The sequence below is a fragment of the Bidens hawaiensis genome, unplaced genomic scaffold, assembly GCF_021521415.1.
Source record: "Bidens hawaiensis isolate Kalapana, Puna unplaced genomic scaffold, B.hawaiensis_p1.1 tig00013494_1, whole genome shotgun sequence".
Classification (NCBI taxonomy): domain Eukaryota; kingdom Viridiplantae; phylum Streptophyta; class Magnoliopsida; order Asterales; family Asteraceae; genus Bidens; species Bidens hawaiensis.
Genome location: NW_027492144.1, coordinates 598184 through 610374, shown reverse-complemented (window position 1 = coordinate 610374; position 12191 = coordinate 598184).

The following is a 12191-nucleotide window of genomic DNA, read 5'->3' as shown; positions in this document are numbered from 1 at the left end:
TGGCAGCAGCTTCCAACTGAGAGCAAAATGTTATGGTCTTTTTCTTGAAATGATAGTGTAGAATTGAACAGATGGTTTGATATTTGAACCAGACTGGATGGTAGCAAATATTGCCATGTCTTGCTTCAAACATGGGAAATAAAGAACGTCTGCTTGACATTTGCCATCTTATGACCATTTGATACTTATTCCTCACCGTAAATTGTCGTGAGACACTCTTGCCACTGATGTTTATCTTGTACTTGAAAGATGAATTGTTTGTTTTTTAGTATAAGAACGGAAACCATGTTCGAATCTTGCTTTCAGTAGTTTTCTACTTTTAAGCGTGTAAGTGGTAACACCTGAATGTCTGGTACCTTTCTTGCAGAGAAGTCTTTATGTTCGAATCTTGTTTCCACTTATTTATACCATAAGCTCTTGAATGCCACCTACATGCCACATGTTGTCAATTAACAGATCCTGTTGGTTAGCACTGACAGGCCCTTGAGTTTTCCGATAGCATGTTCTCGTGGTTACCAGGCCCTTGAGTTTTCTGATAACATGTTCTCGTGGTTACCACTTCCCAGTGTGTTGGGTTTGGTTGACCATAAAAACTTATTTACAAAATGAGATAATGTTAGTGTCTAATTGTATTCAGTGGGTTTCATGTCTGTTGTACTACTGTTGATCCGATGGCTATTGCAAGACAAAGGGTGTTGAGAAAAAAATGGTTTTGGTTATGCTTGGTTCCTAAACTTAGCTGAACCAAACTGAGCTTGTTTATAATAGAGAGAATTTCATGAATAGTTCCAGTGGTTTGGGTTAAATTTTATACATCATCCCTAGTTTTTAAAGGTTGCATCTATCATCCCTAACCATAAACTTTGGTTTCATTGCTGGTCCAAAAAGATAACTTAGTTAACTTTTCAAGTTAAATATTGCACATGAGGGGCAAACTATGATAGCTTAGTCCATTTAATTCTTTCATCTTTCTCTCTTACCCGTTAACAACAACAACCCTTTTTAATGCTCCTCCCCATTACCTCGATTTGAAACCCTTGATGATCAAAGAACCCTAGACGATTGAAGAAGCATGGTGTTGCTTTTATTGGAATTCAAATAGTCTCACAATCTCTTTGTTATTTAGTTTATTTTCTTGCTTTATTATTTCCTGATTTCTAGCTCCTGGTAAACGTGAAAACAACATGGGCCCACGACGTGACAAAGCTCCCGCAAAGGATATCAAACTGGGCGATGTTGAACATTGTACGTTTTGCGGGAAAGACGGACACAATCGGGACGGTTGCTTCAAACGAATAGGATATCCTGACTGGTGGCCGGGAAATAAAAAGCGTGAAAAGACAAAGAAAATGGTAGCGTGTGTTGAAACAGACATCAGCCCTATCACAGGTTTAACTAAGCAACAATATGAAGTTTTTTTGAAACATTTTCCAGATCAAACCCGACGGCTTATATGGCAGGTAATGAAAACTATCGTAATGATTGGGTAATTGATTCGGGGTCCACCAAGCACATCACACACGATGTTGGGATTCTTGAAAACAGAGTTGAGACCCATAACGAAACACCGGTTGTTATTCCAAACGGAGAATCAATATCCGTTGAAGGGAAAGGTGAATGCACACTGCCGGGGGGGGGGGGGGGACTAAAATAAAATGAGTTCTTTATATTCCCAAATTTACTTGCAACCTTTTATCAGTTAGTCGACTTAGTCGGGACCTTCAATCAGCAATAACTTTTTTTCCTGATTTTTGTGTCATGCAGAAGCTATACACGAGGAACTTGATTGGTGCGGGTGAGTGCAGGAGCAGTTTGTACCGAATGGGGATGTTTGGAGTCGAGAGGAAATCTTTGATGACAACCGTTGACATTTGGCACAAAAGCTTGGGTCACGCTTCCGGTGAAAAACTTGCTCAAATAGATTTTCTTAAGAATGTTTCTTTCAATAAAATGTGTGATTTTTGTTCAAAGGCTAAACACACTAGACTTCCTTTTGAATTAAGTGAAACAAAAACTAAGGATTGTTTTGAATTATTACATTGTGATATTTGGGGAAATATCGTACACCCTCCTTTTCGGGTGCCAATAATTTTTTAACGGTTGTTGATGATTTTAGTAGGGCGGTTTGGGTTTTCTTATTAAAATTTAAACATGAGGCGGGTGCATGCCTCATGAACCTTTACAATATGATAAAAACCCAATTTGGAAAAACCGTTAAAAGAATTAGAAGTGATAACGGGGGGGGGGGGGGGGGGGTCACATCAAACGAGATGATTAATTTTTATAGTGAAAAGGGCATCTTGCTTGAAACCACGTGTCCTCACACCCCACAACAAAATGGGGTTGTAGAAAGAAAACACAGACACATTCTAGAGACGGCTCGTGCTCTTCGGTTTGAAGCGAGCCTATCAAAAAAATTTTGGGGCGAGTGTGTCTTGACCGCCATTTACGTTATCAATAGACTACCTTCCCAGGTCATTGAAAACAAAACGCCATATGAAATAGTTTTTCAACAAAAACCCAACTATAGTTTCATGAAAGTTTTTGGCTGCTTGGCTTATTTTAGAAGCAATGAAACAAAAGGGGATAAATTCGAAGCAAGGGGGAGGCCCGGGGTGTTTTTGGGCTACCTGGCAGGGACAAAAGGCTACAAAATTTTTGGCATTGAAAATAAAAGTATTGTTGTCTCAAGGGATGTGAGATTCCATGAGAATCATTTTCCATTTGATAAGAAGCAGGTGACTTATGATGACACAGAATTGTTTGAATTATATGATGGGCATATTGAATGTGAAAGTGAAAAGGTAGGTGAGGTCCATGATGTGGATAAGCCCATAATAATAGAAAGCTCACAACAAGTTGAAACCCAAAATGAAATGGGTGAAGGCCCTAACACAGAAACTACAAGCCCATCTTCAGATTCAGAAAAAAGCCCAACAAACCGGGACACTCAGTTACTCTGAAAATCCGGACTCAGCCATTGAACGTACTCAGGATAAGAGAAACTGGTCTCAACCTAAGCATTTCAGCGATTATCATGTCCAACTTCCCCCATCGGTCGACCATGCACGAGCTCCGCCAAATTCGAGTTCCTCAACGGTATACCCCTTGGCTAACTTTGTTACAATAATTTTTCTAATTCTCACAAAGCATTTCTAGCGGCCATCGACTCGAACGATGAGCCAAAGTATTTTCACCAGGCCGTTAAAAATGACACGTGGAAAGAAGCAATGAAAAATGAAATTCAAGCTCTTGAAAAGAATGGTACGTGGACCTTAGAAAAACTACCTGAAGGAAAATGTGCCATTGATTCCAAATGGGTGTACAAAGTGAAGTATAAGCCGAACGGTGAAGTCGAAAGATACAAAGCGCGTCTCGTCGTGAAGGGATTTACCCAAATGGAGGGGATTGATTATCATGATACTTTGCCCCTGTAGCCAAACTAGTTACCGTCAGAACCCTTTTAGCGGTGGCGGTAAAAGAAATTGGGTCATTCATCAACTTGACGTCAATAGTGCTTTCTTACATGGAGATCTCCAAGAAGAAGTTTACATGAAGATTCCACAAGGATTCGGTAAAGACGGGGAAACTAGAGTCTGTCGTTTGAGGAAATCATTATATGGCTTAAAACAAGCATCACACAATTGGTACCATAAATTTACCAATGCTCTACTAGATATTGGGTTTAAACAATCCAAGGCAGATTACTCTCTTTTCATCCAAAGACAAGGCAATAGTTTTGTTGCTATGCTTATTTATGTTGACGATGTGGTGATGGTTGGCAATGACACAATCAAGATGCAAGACACAAAGAACGAGCTTAATAACCGATTTAGCATCAAAGATCTTGGCAACTTAAAGTATTTCCTTGTCATCGAAGTTGCCAGAACAAAAGAAGGCTTGGTATTGAATCAATGAAAATATGTACTTGATATTCTTGAAGATTGCGGTTTACAAGGTTGCAAACTGAGTCCAATACCCATCGAGCAAAATCACAAACTCGATCAAGCCGAAGGTGAACCAAAGGTTGACACCGGCCGCTACCGTCGCATTGTCAGTAGGCTCCTATACCTGCAAGCAACGAGACCCGATATCGCTTACTCGGTCAACATTTTAAGCCAATTCGTTGCTGATCCTCGACAATCGCATTTGGACGCTACTCATCGAGTCCTTAGATATCTGAAGGGAACGCCAGGGCAAGGAGTTTTGTTTCCTAGTGAGGGGGGTTGCACTCTCACTGCATATTGTGATTCTGATTGGCTCGGGTGTCCTTACACACGGAGATCGCGAACCGGATATGTGCTTCTTTTGGGTAGGGCACCAATTTTATGGAAAACAAGAAACAATCAGTTATCTCTCATTCGTCGGCTGAAGCTGAGTATCGGTCAATGGCCTCTACAGTTAGCAAAGTCCTTTGGGTCAGGTGGCTCCTAACCAAGTTGGGAATTTCATCTCCTAATCCCACTCCCTTATTTTGTGATAACCAAGCCGCCCGAGATATTGCCAATAACCCTGTCTTCCATGAAAGAACTAAGAACGTAGAGATGGACTGCTATTTTGTTCGTGAACGAGTGGACTCACAAGACGTTATACCCCATTCGATTGACACCAACATGCAGATTGCTGATCTTCTAACCAAGGGGCTCGGGGCTAAACATCTTCGTTTCTTACTTGACAAGTTGGGCACTCGAGATATCCATGCTCCAACTTGAGGGGGAATATTGAATTCAAATATTCTCACAATCTCTTTATTATTTAGTTTATTTTCTTGCCTTATTATTTCCTGATTTCTAGCTCCTTTTGTATTTAAAAACCAAAGACCATAACATACTGGTTCATTCAGAAATAAAACAACTTTGACCCATCTAAATTTTATATGTGGCGCATAAGGCCCAATAATGATGATTTTGTCCTCCAATTAGATTACAGTAATTTTTTTTTGCTTGATTATTGCTAAACATAAGTCTCGACATTTCAAATTTTGTAACGTAGGAGATGGAACATTTTTCTCTCTCGAAATCAACCATGGTGGAAAGTTCTTTATTATAGGTAGAAGATACTTGAATAGGAAGGTTAATAACATTGATATGGTGGGTTTTGTTTTGTTTTTGTTTTATTTTCGTTCATGAGTTGAATGCAATGATCGAGAAATTAGGATACCACCTTGAAGGTATCATTTCCTATCATTATAAGATCCATGGTCAAGACCTTGGTGTTGGACTTAGGGCACTAGGGAACGACAGTGATGTAATCAATGTCACATCCCGACCAAAGGCGGCGGAACATGCCGAGGTGTAACGATTGTCCATAAGCACATGACACTAATTAAAGTGACAGTATTTAGTAAACTCATTTCATTTCACAACATCGAAAATGTCACATAACAATTATCCATAAAATAACCATAAACAAGATATCACAAAATATGGCAAATTGATATTGTTCATTTTTACTAATATCCTAAGGTCTTTGATGTCGTTTTCTTCACAATCATAAATCAACCAAGATGCAAACCTGCAACATTTCATAAAATAAAGTTTGTCAACACAAAGGTCGGTGAGCAATTCATAAGTTTAATCATATTAGTATATAATAAAGATAGCCACAAAACTTGCATATGAAACGATAAATAAAAGTGGTAATTTGGATAAATAGATATCGCTAAACACATTAGCGACACCTAGCTATAAGGGGATGCCAAATAGTCTAGGATTTTATAGTTATCGTTAATTGCATTACGTTAACGACACCTTGCTATAAGGGGATGCCAAATAGTCTAGGATTTTATAGTTCCACCAACCAAAAGCGATAAACACATAGGCATATAAGCATAGAACACCAAATCGAGCAATTATTTAGGTAAAGTATACAACTACGTTTGTGGTTTAAGATTCAAATATAAAGCATTTTGTTGAATAAGTATGAAATGTCACCCCCAAAATAAAAGATGGAAAATGGGGTATGAAGTACTCACCTTCAAGTGGTAAACTTGAAAGATGATAATTTGGAGATTTATCGGAACGACGAGTTTAACGCACAATGCCTAAAAAGAAAAGAAGTCTTGGATTTAGAAAGGTTGTCTTGAAGGTCTTTAAACAAAATAAATGTTGAGAAATGTAAATAATTAAAGTTCAAGGTTTAAAATGTGACTATTTAAGAATTTATAATAATAACCCTTTAAAAATGTAAGTTTGCTCGAAACCGGGTTAAAGTATCTAACCTTAATATTTACTCAACCTATGTTAAGTAATAAGGTGGGTAAAATGCAAGAATGCAAATCCCTTTGGAATAAATATACTAAAACGGGTTTTTTTATCGAGTGTTCGGGTTGTCGGTTCGGGCCTTGATAATTAGTCAAACCCAAAGTCAACTTTCCAAAATATTGAATGTTATGAGATAACTCAATAAAATTTAATAAGACTTAACCAAGTATGTAGTTCCATTGTTTTAGAACTAACAACGCACGTTAAGCGAGTGTTCGGTTTTGTCGGTCCAAACTTTGTTATGAGATCAAGTTGGATCCAACATTTTCAAGTACTTAAGAAAATATTTAAAAATCAATTTGTAACTATTTTTAAAGAAATATACAAGTCTTGATGGCTAAAAAAAAACACACTTGTGTGTCTTAAGCGAGCAAGAATCGGTTTGGTTCGGTTTTCATCTTACAACAAGTTCATAGATGGTTTCCACATGTCCAAACACTAAATAACTTGTATAATAATGTACAAATAAAAAAAAAGCCAAAAGTTAACAATAAAGTTTAAACAAAAGTTCGATTTTCGGTTCGGATCGTGTTTCGGGTTAAGACCAAGGTAAGATTCTACAAACCCATAACCATAGAATTTGTAAAAATGATTTTAGAAACTTAGATCTAACACTAAGTATGTTTAAACAAACAAAACTAGTAACAAAGTTCGGTTTACGGTTTAGAGCTATTTACGGTTAAACCGAAGCATAGACTCTTAAAAAACCCATAACCATGGAACTTGTAAACACGACCAACAAACTAAAATAAGCAAGATTAATATGTATGAACAAGTTATATAGATGTATATATATCAAGGACACGAAGTCCTCCATGAAGCCTTGCCTTATGGGGTCCGAAACCTCACCGACCGGAATCGGAGAAGTAACTACCAAAGGTAAACAAGGGGTGTATATTATATATATGTTGCACAACCATAAACAAGTATTAATAAGGCTACATAAACTAATTAAGATGAAAGACCAAAATCCTTCAAGAACACTAAAGAAGATAACCTTGAATCTTTGATGTTTGAGAGAGTTTTTTTTTTTTTTGGAGTTGTAGCAAGGGAAATGAAGAGGAAAGGTGGTGTATATATAGGGTAATGTTGGTGGTCAAATATGGGTGTGAGACACAAGAGTTTTCATGCAAAATGGATCAAGACAAAAACACAAAACAACAAAAAAATAAATAAATAATAAATAAATAAATAAAAATAAAAATAGGATGTTTTCAAGACCCAACAAGTGTGAAACAATATTGTAACATAAATCCATCATTTTGATTATAACATAAGTTTCGGTTTACAAATCGGTTCGGTTTACATAATAAACAAATACAAAAACGAATACAAACAAGACCCGAAATTGACAAATGTCACAATCAACATGCCAAGATTAGCTTGTTATTGATGTACAAGGGATTGATAATGATGTTGGATATATCCCTGTAGAATAACATGTTCCGGATGAAGCAATGAATGATGTTGGTTATGAACGTGTGCGTGGTGGTAATGCCATTGATGATTTTGATCTCTTTTATGGGCTTGATCAGCATGTTCAAGTGCAAAGTGAAAACATTGTAGATGAAGTTGTTGAAGACCAGGGAGATAGTGAGAAAGAGTATGGTACTAATGAGGATAGTTAGAAAGAGTATGGTTCTAATGAGGATAGTGATGATAGTGAGAAAGAGTATGGTTCCAATGACGATAGTGATGATAGTGAGTTCATGAGAGCCCATTTTCTAAAAACATGTGAGGGAGATTTATAAATTATATGGTATGGTTATGAGTGGTTGTGAGTGGAGAGGAGAGATAATGTTATATGAGAAAGTTAAATTTGTGGTTTCACTGTTTATATCGTATAAGTTTTTAATATTTTCTAAAAGTGGTGTGAGTGGAGGAAAGAGAAAATATAATAATAAATGTATATAAAAATATTATTTGATTAAACAAGAATTAGTAAAAACAGTGATTTTTAGTGTAATTATATGATATATATGGATATATGGTAGGGAATGGGTTAAGAATGCTTATTACGCCACAAAACCATCACCATGTTTCTTCAATTATCTAGGGTTCTTCAATCATCAACTGTTTCAAATCAAGGTAACGGGGAAGAGTATTAAAAAGAGTTTTTGTTATATTTGTTAGTGTAACTTTGTGTAAGTGCGGGAGCCTAGTTGTCGTGCTTACAAACTTAGAGGGTTTTTGAGTTAGTTTTTCTCCTATTTCATTTCCGTTTATTGAACGTGAAGTTGGTCGTTACGGCGAAAGTGTTTTTGGTTGGTCGGCGAAAAGCAAAAGACGTATAACGTGTAGTTTGTGAATTAACAGGTCACAAAAGTCAAAAGAATATTATATCCATTGTTTTCTTTGCCAGGGAGTTTGTGATTAAATACCAAGGACAAAAAAAAGTCAAAAGTGTATTGAATTTTTGGCGTAAACGAAAATTGAACATAAGCAAAACAAAATCTGTTTTGTTTTGATTAGCAAGTCACGAACTATTTGTTGCTTATGGGTTCAAGAAAATTGAATCAATATTTCAACTTAAGTATCAATGAACAAGAAGAAAGATGGGAGACGAGCCAAGTAATTAAGTCGGTTTTCCCAAAGCACCGAGTTCCCTCTTGATTCAATGTCCTATTCTTACACCCACCAATTACACGATTTGGACGGTAAAAATCAAGGCCATCTTTAAGGTTCAAGGATTGTTGGAGGCTATCAAACCAAGAACGGGAATGGTGTCGACCTGAATATAGACGGGTTGACGATTGTGTATCTTTATCAAGCCATACAGGAGGCTTTGGTGATGCAAGTGGCTCACATTTCCACCGCAAAAGAGATATGAGATGCACTTAAGACTCATTTCAATGGGGTTGATAAGGTTCGGGAAGCACGGATCAAGTCTCCTCAACATGAGTTCGATGCACTCAAGATGAAAGAAACGGACAAGATTGATGACTTCTCGACCAAGATAAGCCAAATAGATTCCAAAGCAAGTAACCTTGGAGAACCGTTTGAAGAAAAGACCCTTGTGAGAAAGCTTTTGAAGTCCGTTATGAGAAAGAGGTATATAACGATTGTTGCTACCATTGAACAGTTTGCTGATATAAAGACCATGACGTTCCATGAAGCTGTTAGACGCCTAAAAGCATTTGAGGAATGATCTGGAGATGAAGACAAACTCGTGTCTGGTAAGCAAGGACAACTCCTATATACATATGAAGAATGGAAAGCTAAAAGCAATCAAGAAAGGCGTCATGCGAAGGGCAATATGGGAACCGAATCAAGTCAAAAGAACAAGGGAAACAATAAGGTTGTGGATCGAGAAAAGAAAGAACCCCAACAAAAGGACGAGTCAAAGATATAATGTTATCGGTGTGATGAACTAGGATACTTTGCCATGTCATGTCCTAACCGAAACAAGGAGAAGAACGATCAAAGTAACCTCGCTCAAGAGTCAAGATGACGGACCGGTTCTAAACATGATGACGGAAGCTCCAAGCAAGGAAGATATCGTTTTCCTTAAAGAAGACCAGGTTCCGAGGTTATATGCTTCAACCCCATGTGGTAAAAACACGTGGATTCTTAATAATGGGGTGAGTAACCACATGACGGGAAATCCGGAATGGTTTTCCAACATTGATCACAACATGACCAGTAAAGTAAGTTTCGGCGACGGTTCGTGTGTTGAAATCAAAGGTCGGGGCACGATAGTAGTAGAAGGTCAAAGGGGAGAACAACAAGCCTTAGAGTGATGTTTATTTTATTCGTCCCTTATAAATAATATTATAAGTCTTGGGCAATTAGACGAAGGATGATGTAAGATCGGAATCCAAGACGACATCTTATGGATATTCGAACAAGATGGATGGCTTCTAATCAAGGTACCGTGTTCTTTTAACCAAGTCTATAAAATTAATTTAAAGGCCTTTTCTTCGGTTTGCTTACAAGTCAACTTGCATAATCTTCTATGGATACGGCACGCTTGATTGGGGCATTTGAATTTCGATGCCCTTTGGTGTCTCTCGAAACTCATGGATGGAGTGCCAAGAATTTCGATGCAAATTTTTGATGCATGTATGCTAGGCAAAGAAACAAGATTGGATATCCCGAAAGAATCCAACTATCGTGCAAAGGTACCGCTCGAGCTTGTTTATGCCGACGTTTGTGGTGTGATTACTCCCAAGACACACAGTGGAATTGTACTTTTTACTCGTTGACGATTACACCCGCTATATGTGGGTTTTCACGATAAAGACAAAAGACCAAGTTGTGGGCTTACTCATTGATTTCGTGAAAATGGTGGAAAACGAAATGGGCAAGAAACTCAAAACCATATGAACTGACAACAGGGGTGAGTTTACATCCCATGTGTTGGAAGATTACTTGTCAAACTGACAATAGGGATGTGGCACATTAGTTTATGACCCCGTATACCCCACATCAAAACGGGGTGGTTGAAAGGAGAAACTGAACCATACTTGGTATGACTCAAAGTTAGTTAAAGGCGATGTCACTACCGCAAGATCTATTGGGAGAAGCGGTTCATCACTCGGGTTATTTACTAAATCGATCACCAACAAAATCTTTGGAGGATTCGACTCCGTATGAGCGTCTTAAAGGAAGAAAACCGAATCTTACACACGTTAAAGTGTTCGGATGCACGGGGTATGTAAAAGTCCTTGGTACCGATCAAAAGAAATTAGACGATCAAAGCATTGTGATATTCACTTAGGTACTCAACCCGGAACAAAAGCCTACCGTATGTTTGATTCGATTAAAAGACGAGCCCAAGTTACACGTATGTCAAGTTTGACTTGTGTAAAAGGTACGCCTGGGCTAAACTTGACAAACAAGAGGGCGAAAAGGGTCCGAAATAGAATGAGTTTATTGTCAGGTACGATATTGAACCTGAACCAGAGCAAGTTACAACCGGGTTCGACCCCTTGTCCATAGACCGACACGATACCGGAGAGCCCAACATAACCGGTGAGCTGGTTCGAATCAGAAACAGAAGTGAGTCATCGAGTTTAGAAGATGACAGCCCACCCGTAAGCCCAACTCAACCTGATACTGGCCTAAACGATGAACCATCACAAGTTACCTAGCCACGTCGAACTACTCAAAGACGGTTTTACCCAAGAAATTTAGCGATTTTCTGGTTGAAGGTATACCGACACACGCCGAGCAAGACCCGACAACCGACGAGGTAAATCTCCTATTATTTTCGATGACGAACCAACAAATTTTCAAGAAGCGAATAATGAAAAACATAGGAGAAAGGCTATGGAAGTCGAGATCGAGTCAATTAAAAGAAAAAAAAACATGGCGGTTAGTCGAAGCACCACCCAAAGTTAACCCGATAGGTTTAAAGTGCGTCTATAAAATCAAAAGAGATAAAGCCGGGAAAATAACCAAGTACAATGCCCGACTCGTAGATAAGGGGTATGTTTAGAAATATTGGATAGATTTCGAAGAGATGTTCGCACTAGTGGCGAGAATTGAAATTGTTTGAATTTTACTCGCAAGCGTATGGGACTTCATACGCCTTAAAAACTGCTTAATCTAACGAATGTCTCCCCATACGCCAATTACATAGGCACACGGGCTATCAAAACAAGTGTATAACCTCATACGCTTAGACTCTAAGTGTATGAGTCTATATCTTTTATACAAATCACATTTTTAACTCCCTTAACTATCCAAACTAGACCAAATATGTACAAAGTACAAGACAAACATAAAATGTTGCATCAACAAACTCTCCTTTGTCTTATGCTTTGATTAAGCCTTTTAGTACATCCATTTGGTCTTCCAGTTCCCACCAGCATAGACACCATAAGCATAACACACACGAACTACTCTTTGGAATTGAAGTGCCAGCTCATTGTCTTCATTATTCCTCAATCTGATTTGATTCTCATACAAAGTCTTGATACCATT